This window comes from Channa argus, chromosome 8 (assembly GCF_033026475.1).
Source record: "Channa argus isolate prfri chromosome 8, Channa argus male v1.0, whole genome shotgun sequence".
In the NCBI taxonomy this organism is placed as follows: domain Eukaryota; kingdom Metazoa; phylum Chordata; class Actinopteri; order Anabantiformes; family Channidae; genus Channa; species Channa argus.
In genome coordinates this window covers 7,065,492-7,078,262 of record NC_090204.1, presented here as the reverse complement: position 1 = coordinate 7,078,262, position 12,771 = coordinate 7,065,492, and positions in this window count along the sequence as shown.

Genomic DNA, 12,771 nt, shown 5'->3' with positions numbered 1-12,771 from the left:
ATAGATGAATTGAGCATAATGGAACTCTAGGATTACTTAGTGTTTTGTCTGAAAGGTTGGACATATCATATTTATTACAGAGAGAATGCACTATATTGTTATTTTTTTTATTTTTGAGATGAACAATCAAAGCAAATATAGATCAGGAGTTTTAAATATCACTTCAAACTTTTCTGAATTTGTTTACTAAGGCAGGATATAGATAGACAATAGACTATAATTCATAAGGTAAAGCCAGTACAGTATTCTAAACACAGCATGTAAGAATTGTTCCCCCCAGGCTTCACAAACCACAACTATATGCAGTGCAGAGATGGGCAGGATTTATGAAGCGTGCCTGCTTTTACTTCATGCTTCAATAGCCAGAATCCCTACTTGCTCATGATGTGGTTGGAGGCCCAGAGGACATGCCTTGCTCACCCCATTCAGTCTGCAGCCTTACTACCACAACTGCATGCCTGGTACCTGATATCTGGACAAGGAAGAGAAGCTAGAGCTAACATTTTATGGTGAGGTCGAGGGAATTTGTCACGAGCAATGGCAGGGGATCTCATGGTTCAAAGAATTTCACTTGATTGTTCAGGTTCAGGCTATAGTCTGACAAAAAGAACAGTACTGTAGATGAGAAATTAAAGTGACTGGAAAAGATGTGGCATTCTGTTGTTTTTTCAAGATGGAGGATTTTGTGTTTGCATGGTAGCTCTTTACAAAAGCTATTAAAGATGAATGGTACTAGTTAAAGATATTTTCTGTTCTTTTAAGTCTTGCACAGCTTTCTCACCTCTCTTGAGCTCTAGCTGTCTAGACAAGCAGGAGAACTAATCCTGATACTCAGTATTCCAGAGAGCTAGCCCCGCTGCATGTTTGACCCCACCTTCCACCTTCTTAATCTCTTTGTCTCACTTTATTCACAGAAACACACCTTGTGAACATGAGCCGCCAAGCATCAGTGCAGTACTACCCTCCTTCACCTCCTCTTTCTCATTCTTTCAAGGTAAGGAGAGGCAACGCACTTCACTGCTACAGATGACTCAACAACATTTGTTATTTGTTGTTTTCCATGTCAGACTGGTTCACTGAAATCTGGAAGGTGCAGCTGTATTTAAGAACATACGTTTTTGGGTGTTCTTCTGAAAGAGAATACTTGTTATGAATACATCTACACCTAACAGTAGTTGGTACAGTATGTTTAAAAATGATTAATACAACATATTGAAGACTAACAAAAACATTGACTGTATTTATAAATAATTTAATTCAATTACCGTATTATTTTGTTGAACTGCAGATAGAGGAAGACATTACCATTTTTTTGCACTCTGCAAAATTCATAGTGGTTGTTTGTGGTGAAGGGCAGCGCAGTGGAGGAGTGGTTAGCACTGCTGCCTCAGAGCCACATTGCCTCTTGCCCTGTGACCATTGGGATGAGCTCCAACCCCTGCAATGCTACACAGGATAAGCGGTTAAGGATTATTTATTTTAAAACTATCTTTTTCAATAATTTTGCTCACTTAAAATGGTTCATCTGATGTAAAAAGTACAATCTTCTATGCTAAGCGTTTAATCAAAAGTAATTTAATGTGATCCTAATGTATTTAATGCAACATGTTTATCTAGATAACCTCCACTGGGTAAACAAATCACTGTTCCGTGGATGTAAGAAAAATTTACCAATCAGAGGAACACAAAAATTTGGTTTATTTAATATGTGAAAGGAGCAGATAACTGGCTAAAAGTGAAACACATTTGACACATTTCGATAAGAAAACTTTCACTAATTTTAAAAATAAAAATAATATGTCGTCTCACCCTTTTAACATTGGTTTTAAACATCTGTATTTCATATTCCATTTTATTATTCTGTTCTATAGTTTATATTATATCTACTATACTGCTAGTTTCTCACCTACATTCTTTTAGTTCTCAAAGGAACTTAAATCTAAAACAAATATTTGTCCCACATCTACATTTATTTATCTATAATTATAATATACGTTTGATACTTAAATCTGAATTGATTCTTCATTACAACGTATTTTACACATAAATTGGGGAATGATTTAAAACACTATACAAATAAATACAATAAAATATAATAATATGTTTCTTTTATGTTGCATATTATTAGACTATACCTGCCACAGTGTGATGTTAAGGACATACTGTAAGCCATTTAAGCAGCTGTGTGTGTTTGTTTATGCATGTGTCATTGAGTCCCGGCTATATGTCGAAGTGTCTCTGGGCAAGACACTGAACACACAACAGCCCATTCCCAAACCCAGCTGTGCAATGCCAGTCCAAGCCCAGTAAAAATTGGGGAGGGTTGCGTCAGGAAGGGCATCCGGCGTAAAAGCTGTGCCAAATCAACATGCGGACAATGATCCACTGTGGTGACCCTGAACTCACAGGATAAGCTGAAAGGACCAAAAAATACATAAAAAATTGAGTCTCATTTAAAATATTTAGTCACAGATAGATCAGTCAGGGGATGTACATGTGCAGATGTCAGTATGTAAATGGGTCAGTGGGGTTGGGTGCACTGCTTGTTTAAACTGTACATTGTGTATTTGCCTGTGTGATGGCTTTGTCATTGAAGCACTGCATGGTTTGGGGGACCTGCAGTATATAGTAGTATACCCATAGTCTGACAGATGGAGAAATAATAAAAGTAATGTGTGTGTGTGTGTGTGTGTGCGTGCGTGCGTGCGTGTGTTTCTTGTGTTTCTGGGGGAGTGGTTGAAGTTGAAAGTGCAGGGACTGGCGGCAGTAGTCCTGGAGAAGAGGGTTCTCTGTCCATCACCTAGGCAACAACATCATTGTCTGGATCGATTCACTTGATCCCAGCCTGTTCATCCACTTAATCTGGTCAAAACCAATTGAGTCCCTGTCTGAATGGATTCCATTGGCAGCCATGAGAGCCTGTCTGATTTTCATTTTAATGCATTTCAATCGCATTTCAAACAGCTTCGCTTTCAATTCTCTCCATCACAGTGGCCCACCATAATGTGCCCCTATTCTTGTCCTGTTCTCCTCCCTCAAGTACACCGACTGCACAGGGGATGAACTTACCAGACAGGTACATACTGCTCAGAATGACAATTTGCCTTTTGGAAATCTGCCCCTGGCTCCATTTTGTTCCCCAAAATTGAGTTAGACCATCAGCAGAGACTCAACAGCTCCCTCTTGTCCCTTCATCCCTCTTCTCCCCTCCCCCCATATTTGTTTCTGTATCTGTCACATACTTTAAAGATAAAGCCACCCAATGGGAGTGTTTCTATTTGAATAGATCCACAATAGAAGCCTGTTTTAAATAGGACGTCCATTCTATACAGTTTTTCGCCACAGAATTTGATTATGCCTTTGGCGGTGGACAAGATTTGAGAGTGAGATGGTTGGTTGGTTGGTTGGATGGGAGTATCAAATATTTGATTTTATCAAAAATTAAATATTGATTTTATGGTATTTCTTTGTATTTACAAATTACAGTCATGGCCAAAAATATCAGAACTCAATTCTGCAATTCTGTCAGAAAATGCAACTCTTAGAAAATTGCTGCAGTTGCAAATGTTTTGGTATTCATGTGCTTATTGTTTTTGTTTGCACTGGAACAACACAAAAAAAACAGAAGTAAAGTCAAACTTGATAAAAATTCACACAGAACTTAAAAAATGGACTTGACAAAATGATTGGCACCTTGTCAAAATTGTAAGAACAAATTGCTTTTCAAGCATGTGATGCTCCTGTAATTTGTATCTAGACACACCTGTGGCAAGTAACAGATGTGGGCAGTATAGTGACACTGAGCATAGAGAAAAGAAAGAAGGGTAAAAAAGGTATGGAAAATTGTGGAAAAACGTGGACTATCTCAAGGCTACAAGTCCATCTCCAGAGATCTTAATATTCCTGTGTCCACTGTGCGCAGGTGTAGCTAACTTCCCTGGATGTGGACGGAAATGAATGAAAAATTACAACAGAGTATTGTTTGAATGGTGGATAAAGAACCCTGATTAACGTACAAACAAAGTCAAACTGATCTGCAGGCACTGGGTACAGCAGTGTCAACTTGCACTATCCGTCACCATCTGAATGGAAAGGGACACTATGTTAGGAGAACCAGGAGGACACCACTGCTGACACAAAGGCAGATTAAAGAAAGACTTTGTCAAGACTTATGTGACAAAAACACAATTCTGGGAGAACGTACTGTGGACAGATGAGACAAAAGTAGAGCTTTTTTGGTAAAGGACTGTTACACTGTTTACAGAAAAAGAAATGAGGCCTTTAAAGAAAAGAACACAGTCCCTACAGTCAAACATGGAGGAGGTTCAAAGATGTTTTGGGGTTGCTTTGCTGCTTCTGGCACTGGATGCCTTGACTGTGTGAACGGTGTCATGAAATCTAAGCCCCTAAACTTTTTCTTTCCAAAGGGGTTCTACCAAATATTAAGTTAAGGGTGCCAATAATTTAGTCCAGTCCATTTTTGAATTCTTTGTGAATTTTAATCAAGTTTGACTTCTCTTTTGTGTTTTTTTGTGTTGTTCCAGTGCAAACAAAATATGTGCATGTGAATACCAAAACATTTGCAGTTGGAACAATTTTCTGAGAGAAGGGTTGCATCTTCTGACAGAATTGCAAGGGTCCCGATATTTTTGACCATGACTGTAACAGCCTATTGACTTTGACACAGTGCCAACGGTTACTGAAAGTTCTCATTCAGAACGAAAAATTTATTTATGGATATGATTATGATATGAACATTTAAACTGCGGGAATCTAAAACTGATCCCAACTTTGGGACAGGCAACGATACCTCTCATATAGACAATCTTTGGCACTGCAAGCAGTGTTGTGTTGAAGCTTGATTCTCCACCAACTTGCAGAGAGCAAACACACCAACATGTTTTATTTGTCATGTCCTAGTTTAAATCATGGAATTACCATTACAGACTGCTGATCTGAGCGGCTCTTTAACATTTCAAGCTACCAAGACAACAAACATAGTAGAGCAAGGGGAAATAGTCCTATAGTTAATTTGTGTCAAGGCGTCATTTTCCTCGACTGATGAGCGCCCAAGTATATCGAATAGGTGGGAAACACTGGCATGTTATGGAATTCTAAGGGTGATGTCTATTTAGTCTGTATTAACAGGACTGGACTACATTCAAGTAAACAGGCAGCAGTTTTATTTTCATGAGCACCAGTTGTATCTGTGCTGTCTTATTGCCTAATTTTATTATACCAAACAGGTTGGGGTTGAAAAAAATACAACCACCATTTTATTATTTAAGATCACTAAAATAATAGAGCCATAATATTCTTATGTAATTAAAATGGTATCCCAAAGTCTCCCAAAGCAACCACTAAGCTCATATCTGACTAGCAGCAAATCTTGAGACATTCTTAATCAAGATGTCGGGCAGTATTCAGAGTTGTGCTCGCTGGCCAACAGAGGCAGCTTCATTGTTCAAGCCTAATTAACCACTGTGTCAAGAAGTAAATGAGTTATCCAAGTGGTTGAGGGATCCATCCATCTCAGGTCATCCTACAGACTATATGGTGAAACATTTAATTACACTGTATTGCACAGGTAGCAACTAACCTATGTTACTGATGCAGTAAGGCTCACATAGTGCAGTTACAGCAGGAGGTAGGAACCCAAGGCACTCAATAAATTACATGGCCATGTACAACAGTTAAATTAAGTTATTTGCAAACCCTCAGAGCTTTGAAGTGAGTTCAGGTATCTTGTAAAGCACCTGCTTCTTGCCAAACAGTAACAGATATGCCCACAACATTAAACTAATATGGCTATTAGATGTCACATTAAAGTCTTTAATGTAGCTCTGTTTGTTCAGACAGGTCAGTTTGTTTAACCACTGTCACGTACTTCATGGAAGAACAAAGAGTATGTTCTACTATTTAATCTTTAATCAAACTAATGCACACTCTATTTACATAATAAGCATATACAAAATGGGTGCATATAATAAATATTTCTCAGTTAATAATACTGAATTTTATGATGTAGAATTGACAGTACAGTCAGTACTGCATTCTTCATCAGTAGACCTACTTCTCAATGCTTCATCTGGTATTCACAAGCATACGTGTTTATCTTTGTACTACAACCTAAAGAAATTAAAGGAAAAGGTCATCATTTTTCAAGCTGGTCTTAATACAAACTGGTTATATGGAGTGTACGACAAGGGGTCTCACTGCTTTCCACAGCATCCTTGAATGCTTCACTCAGAATGCAACCAAACTTGAACCAGAGTGTGCAACACCCATTCTGTACAAAAAAATGTACTTCAAAGTCCACCTGAGCCTCATATGAAATTTCAGTATTTTCAAAGCCAAATCGAATCAGAATCCTAAAGTTACAGTGTTTTCAAAACAAAATTCACTCTTTTTATTCCCGTGAGCTGCAATTGACAGGTATGATCTGTCATTTCATTACTTGAAGTTATAAAGTGAATGAGAAATGCAGACTAATACATGTGTCAGACTTTGAGTTTGTGGAGGATTTTACATTGTATTATATTATACACGTATGAAACAGAGAACATTAATGATAAAGGAAGAATAAGGACAAATGAGTAAAAACACAAATACATAAGCAGTATCACAATCTCTCTTGGTTACCGTGATGGAATACATTAACAGTTGTTTCTACAAACTGATGGAAAAACAACAGAAAGCATATTTCTTTTGACCTACTCCCTCGCCAGCTGTTGAATAAGCAGAGCATTGTGTATTCTGGTATGCATTAGTTAGCCTGCAGATATGGAGCGACACATATGATCTTTATACAACAATTTATATTAAGGAACAAAACTGCAGGATTTATACATAAGGTAAAGTCCAAAGAACACACCAGTAGAGCTTGTAGAGGCATGACTAAAAAAACTCAATTAAATATTATTTACAGTATATAGCACTTTTCACTTTCTGTTCTTTATTCCAGATCTCCATCCTATTCTGCGTATATCTAGATAATACCTGCCAGATGACCTAAGGGGCCTGGCTGGACTATAGTTACAGATGTTCGCAAAATACTGGGGAGACAATCCATGTGTTCCAAGTGTTTTATAAACCTGCAGTAGAATTTTGAAGTAAACTTTTGCTGTACTGGGAACCAATGAAGATATTTAAGAACTGGAGCAATATCTTTATATTTGTATGTTCATAGAAGGACTCTGACTGCTGCATTCTGAACGAGCTGGTTAGAGATTGTCTCTTTTTGTTAATCCAGCAAAAAGAGAAATCAAGAATGACTTCAAGGTTCTTGACCTGCCCACTGCTTACTCCTTACAGATCTTACAGATCACTGAAAGACCTCTTTAAGTTACAGAGGTGATTTACAGGGGCTCTGAGGACAAGGACTATAAAAAGAAATTTAATTTTAAGCACCAGTACTCACAGAGGACTTTACAGCAGATGGGTATTTCATTGTGTAGTGTTAAACTGTGTAATTCTCTTGACAGTGACCTAAAGGGTTGTTCAAAGGTTTTTTAAGAATGAAGAAAAGATACAAATATTCAGTTAGCAAATAAAAACTTTTTTACCTGATAGATAATTATTGTAAAAAGGGTCTACACTAGTCAACATGTCTAGAATGGGAAATGGATGATCTGTGAGAGAGCAGAGATGGTAGATCTCTTTCATACTGTATGTCCTAAAATATCTTAGAAGGGTTTGACTTAGTGTAATAGCTAGTATAAAAAAATTCAAATTACTTATATAATTTATTAATTATAAATAAAGTCATTAATAGAAGTTTGACAGTCATGAAATGGCAGGAAATGAAGGGAGATAAACACGGTGAATGATGTGCAACAAATGTCCCCCTCATGAGACAAACCCCGTGTGCTGTGGTTAAAGATCAGCATGTAGGCAAATCTTTTTTATTTTATACCAAGAGTCTGAGTGTCTAGCCATGATGATGGCTTTCTGACTCACAGATATGCTTTGAGATAAATGGTAAAATGGGGACTTGGTAAAATACCTGGTCGTTCTACAGTATGAATGTATAACAATTTATAACTGCAAGACTTGTTGTCACCAAATGTATGACATAGTTTACTTTAGAATCAGTTTGGCATAGGTTAAATACACTTATCTGCAGTGTGTTCACATACTAATGGTTAAGACTGAGTTTTGTTCTTCAGCTCGGCTGAATGAATGATCTGTTTCGGTATGAGGTCTGTCTATGTCATTCTCCTGCTGTCAAATGCGCTATTGTCTGAGACATTATCTTATATGAGCCCCTATGGGCAAATTTCCTACATAGGGGCTCTCTGTTTGATAGTATTTCTTGGGTGTGTTTACATTTGCAATTTTTTTCCAGTATGCTGGAATCTGAATACAATTATTTGAGAAGTGACTGGGAATGCTCTAGACCAAAGTAATACATCAATGTCAAGCAGGACTGAGGTTTTCAGTGAAATAGGATTTTCTTTCTACCTGGAAGGTGGGCAGATTGAGTAATAAAGAGAAATAAATTCATGTATCTCTCATCTACAGGAAGAAGTGAAGAATGTGTTTGGTCCACAGAAAGGTGAAGACATTAAATTCACATCTGGGAGTCTAGAGCCATAGAACTCTTGTGTCCGTTTCCAACGAATAAGATTATGAAAAGAGATTGCATTTGCAGTTTAATCTCTCCAGTGACAATTTTGTGCTGTAGTTCTGAAAGAAGCAAATATACAAATGCTTAATACTAAAAATAGCTCACTAGCATATGTTTTGCTGCAGAACAGAAATGTGTGAAATTGTAACAAAGATAGCACGAGCAATAACTTTTTCTGAAGCTCCTGCATTACAAGAAAGGAAAAAAAAGCTGAAATGAATAACACGTGTCTGCTGGAAATAACACATTACCAACATCCAGTCATCCTCTTCTTCTGTTTCACTTTACACTATCAAATAGCAGCAAAGTACTATAAAAACAATAACTCCCTAACAGCAGACATCTATTGTGTTCATGTTCAGTGAGCAATGTGAAATAATTGTTGCTTATATAAAAGTAATGGTACTTTTTTCTCCACTTTTTACACGTTTCTTACCTCGTCTTCATATCACGTTATCCACAGGTCATTTCCCTCTACTCCTAATGTGTGAAAACCTTTCGGGCCAGTAACCCGAATAAAACTCAAGCTGCACTGTCTGTTACAGTGTGTACTGCTGCTCGTGTGCTTGTGTGGGTTGATTTGAAATGCCATTTGTTTTTTGTTTATTTTTCTGAAGTTTAAAAAAAAAATACAAAAGCACAGTATTTTTAAGGACAGCTCTTTATTTTGCGTAACAAACTGAATGTGGAGCATTAACAGTGGCATCATAGCAGGCAGAGTTGTAATTAAATTTTATGCAGAAGCACATGCGTATTGCGTGGGCTACTTCAATAGGAGTTTTTGTGCCTTTCTCAGATCGTGACAGACAATTACTGAAAAGAAATGAGGCTTGAGTGGTTAGCCAGCCATAGTCACATCCTATGGTAGGCATAGGCGTTATCTGGTATTCTGTACTTCCTATCAAATGCCAGAATGGCTGGTGCACCTTTAGCATAAAGTCCACTAAAAACGCAGTCTTGAAGGACTTTAAGCAGTGTAGGTAATTCATGTTTTTGCTCCGAGTCAAACTCCACGCATGCTTTCGTATCCCAGTCTTTCACGTATATGTTAATTTGCATCAACTACAATTTAGCTCACTCAACCATGTACAAAGTACATTTCTCATGCAAAGGTTCTGATGTAGTCATGACTATGGTTGTTTTTTGTTTTTTTAAAACAGCTATTTTCATTATTGAGACATTTGTATGATTTGATCCATAGAAATGTGGAAAATAGTATGAAATAGCCAGCTCAGAGTTCAGTATCATATGTTCAAATCTTTTATTTTATCTGATGAGCACAACAAACCCAGCATATGCAGGTGGCAGTGATCTAAGATAGAATGGGATAAAAAGTTCCTTGAGGAACTGAAAGGACAGGATGTTTGTTTCGGGTGATCCACTGATAATCAACTACCTTTTTAGTACTAGTTCAAAATGTACAATTGATTTTTAAGGTTATTTCATAGGAGCAATCCTTTATAGTTTTGTTCTTTGTCTGTCCAGTCACATTTTTGTAATTGATTTTGCTATTGACAGTTATGCTGGGCTTCAGAGCTATTTTTGTAGCCGCATGGGTTAAGGGGTCCACAGCCGATTCTGGGCTGCCCTCCCTGCTCATTTCTCCATTTATTTTGTTATAGTGTACATATTCACACAACAGTTTTGGTAGGAAGAATAATAGATGCACTGTGATTATGTCTTGAACCACTCAGCATGCACAAAAGGCCTTGTTTGGATTTTAAAATAGTGCTTTGTGAATAAATGTGTTTTATGAATAAATCATTCCTTCATGGAGAATCCAAAATATACAATATTAAAGACACAGAACATGTAACAGTACGCAAATATTTGAATTCTGTTGAGGGATTTTTAAGATACATTAAATTGGATATAAAAGTATCAACATTACTGCAACATGTGTAATGTGAAAATGTAACCCTTATGATCCTACACTCAGACTGCACAAACTTTGATCAGGATTATTATTAATATTCCTACAAACAAAAACTTAATGTCATCACACTTTTCATGCGTTGAGTTTAAACTTTTGTACTTAATGTTCTATTCAGTTAATAATTATCTGACTTTTACATTGTCTGTAATAATGATCATGCTCTTAAAGTGGTCATGCATTTAGAAAGAGAAAAGAAAATCATCCATCAAAATACATTATGAACTGTTGTCATTAAATCACAGCGTCATAAGTCACTCAGAAGTTTCCATCCTAGCTGTGTTTTTCTGTGTTTTGTGCATAGCACTTCTTTAGATGTGTGTTAGAAAATCAGTTTATTAAAGTAATACGGAAGTTTGATCATGGATGCATATATTCTGTTTGATGTGGTTAGTGTATGTGCTGCAATGTGCTCACATGCATGCATGTCATTTTGTTTAAATTTTGCTTGTGTATCCAAGCAAACATTAGTTGAGACACGGCCTCTGTTTCTCTGTGTCAGCAAACTGACCTATTCTGAAATGCATACTGTAAATGTTTTGACTAGAACAAAATATGTCCGGAAAGCTATGAGAATCACCTTTTTTTGACAGTGTTATATTAGTTGTATTGAACTGATCTGAATGTGGCAGTGTTGGTAGTATTTATGCAATGTGTGTGCTAGAGAGAGAATAATGAGCGGCATATATGGAGTGAGAGAAAAGAAAAGTGGAACCAAGTTTATACATCCTTAATTGTCTTCCTCTGCCTACATCAAACAGAACATTACATGGCAAATGAGATAGCATCTTGAAAGAGACTTTATCATCATAATTTTAAATGGAGCCCAACAATCTACCGTTGAATAAATCACAAGCAAATATATCAGGCAAAGGTAAAATAATAATAGGACAGAGAAAGAAACATCTCTCTCACCCAATGAAAACTCATTGTTTCAACAAACAATTTGTTTAATTACACCCAGCATTGGAGCCAATTAAGAATTTAAACTCAATTAAGTCTTAAGTGGGATTTTTCTTTTGTTTTTACCTTGAAGTTGGATAATGATGTGGCCCATGCAGGAGTCCCCGTGGTGTGTACAGTCATTTATATGGAGAAGTTTTTATGTGTTTAATTACTCTTTATGCCTCAGGTTTCAACTGACTGATAAAATAGAGAGGAGGCTTCAATATCTATGTTTATCTATTTGTAGAAATAGATTATACATCAAGAAACAACTATAGTGTTTTTAACATTGCTGTCTTGATTAGATTGTTATGTAGCAATTTCTAGGCGCATGTTCTGTATGTGACAGTCATAATGTCTTTCAAGTCATCGTTAACATTCCTCTCTGGAAACTTCCCCTTTAACCCACAGGATCTGATTCCACTCTGCGTAACTTCACGGACACTTTGATTCTTCATTGACTCTGCTAGGAACTACAACACATTGCTGCTGTCTTGTCAGCTAGTGGTTGGCTCACCACTCAGCCACTTCACTAAATATTTTACTAATATGAAGTAATGGCTTCATGAGTAAATAGCTGCAGTTACACAACCTTTTAAATGTTTGTGCCAGGGGTAATCAAATTCGTTCCAAGTGTTGGATGAATGGACAACTCAGCTGTGATCGCACAGCCAGAGATTTAATGTGAAGATGCAAATGGCCCATATGTGAGATAGAAGAAAATATGATTTTGTTTGTTAACACCAGGACTTAAGGATAAACTAATTACATTGTTGTGGTCAAAGGTCAAAAGTCAAGCTCAGAAATGCCTTGAGAGGGTTTCTAAAGTCAGCAGAAATGTCCATCAGGATTCAGCGATGAAGTGATTAGAATGTGTTGGTCAAGGGTCACAGACACTGATATTGCACCTGTGTCATCCGGCCATCTCATTCTTGTGGATGCAATATCACAGTAATGGCTTGAATCAATTTCTCCAAATGTGGCACAAACATGCAACAGGATGCTCAGATTCATGTATGTCAAGGTCACTGTGACCTCACATTCTCCCATTATTTATAATGCGATACCTCAGGAATGCCTTGAAAGAATTTCTTCATAGTTGCCACAGACATCCACTTGGAATTAAGGGTGAAATTGTTATATTTTGGTGGTCAATGGTCAAATTTCAAGGTTACTGAGACCCCAAGTCTCTCCCATTCTTGTGAACACAATAACACAGTAAAACCTTTTCAATTAAATTTAAGTTAACCTTAACAAATTTTGG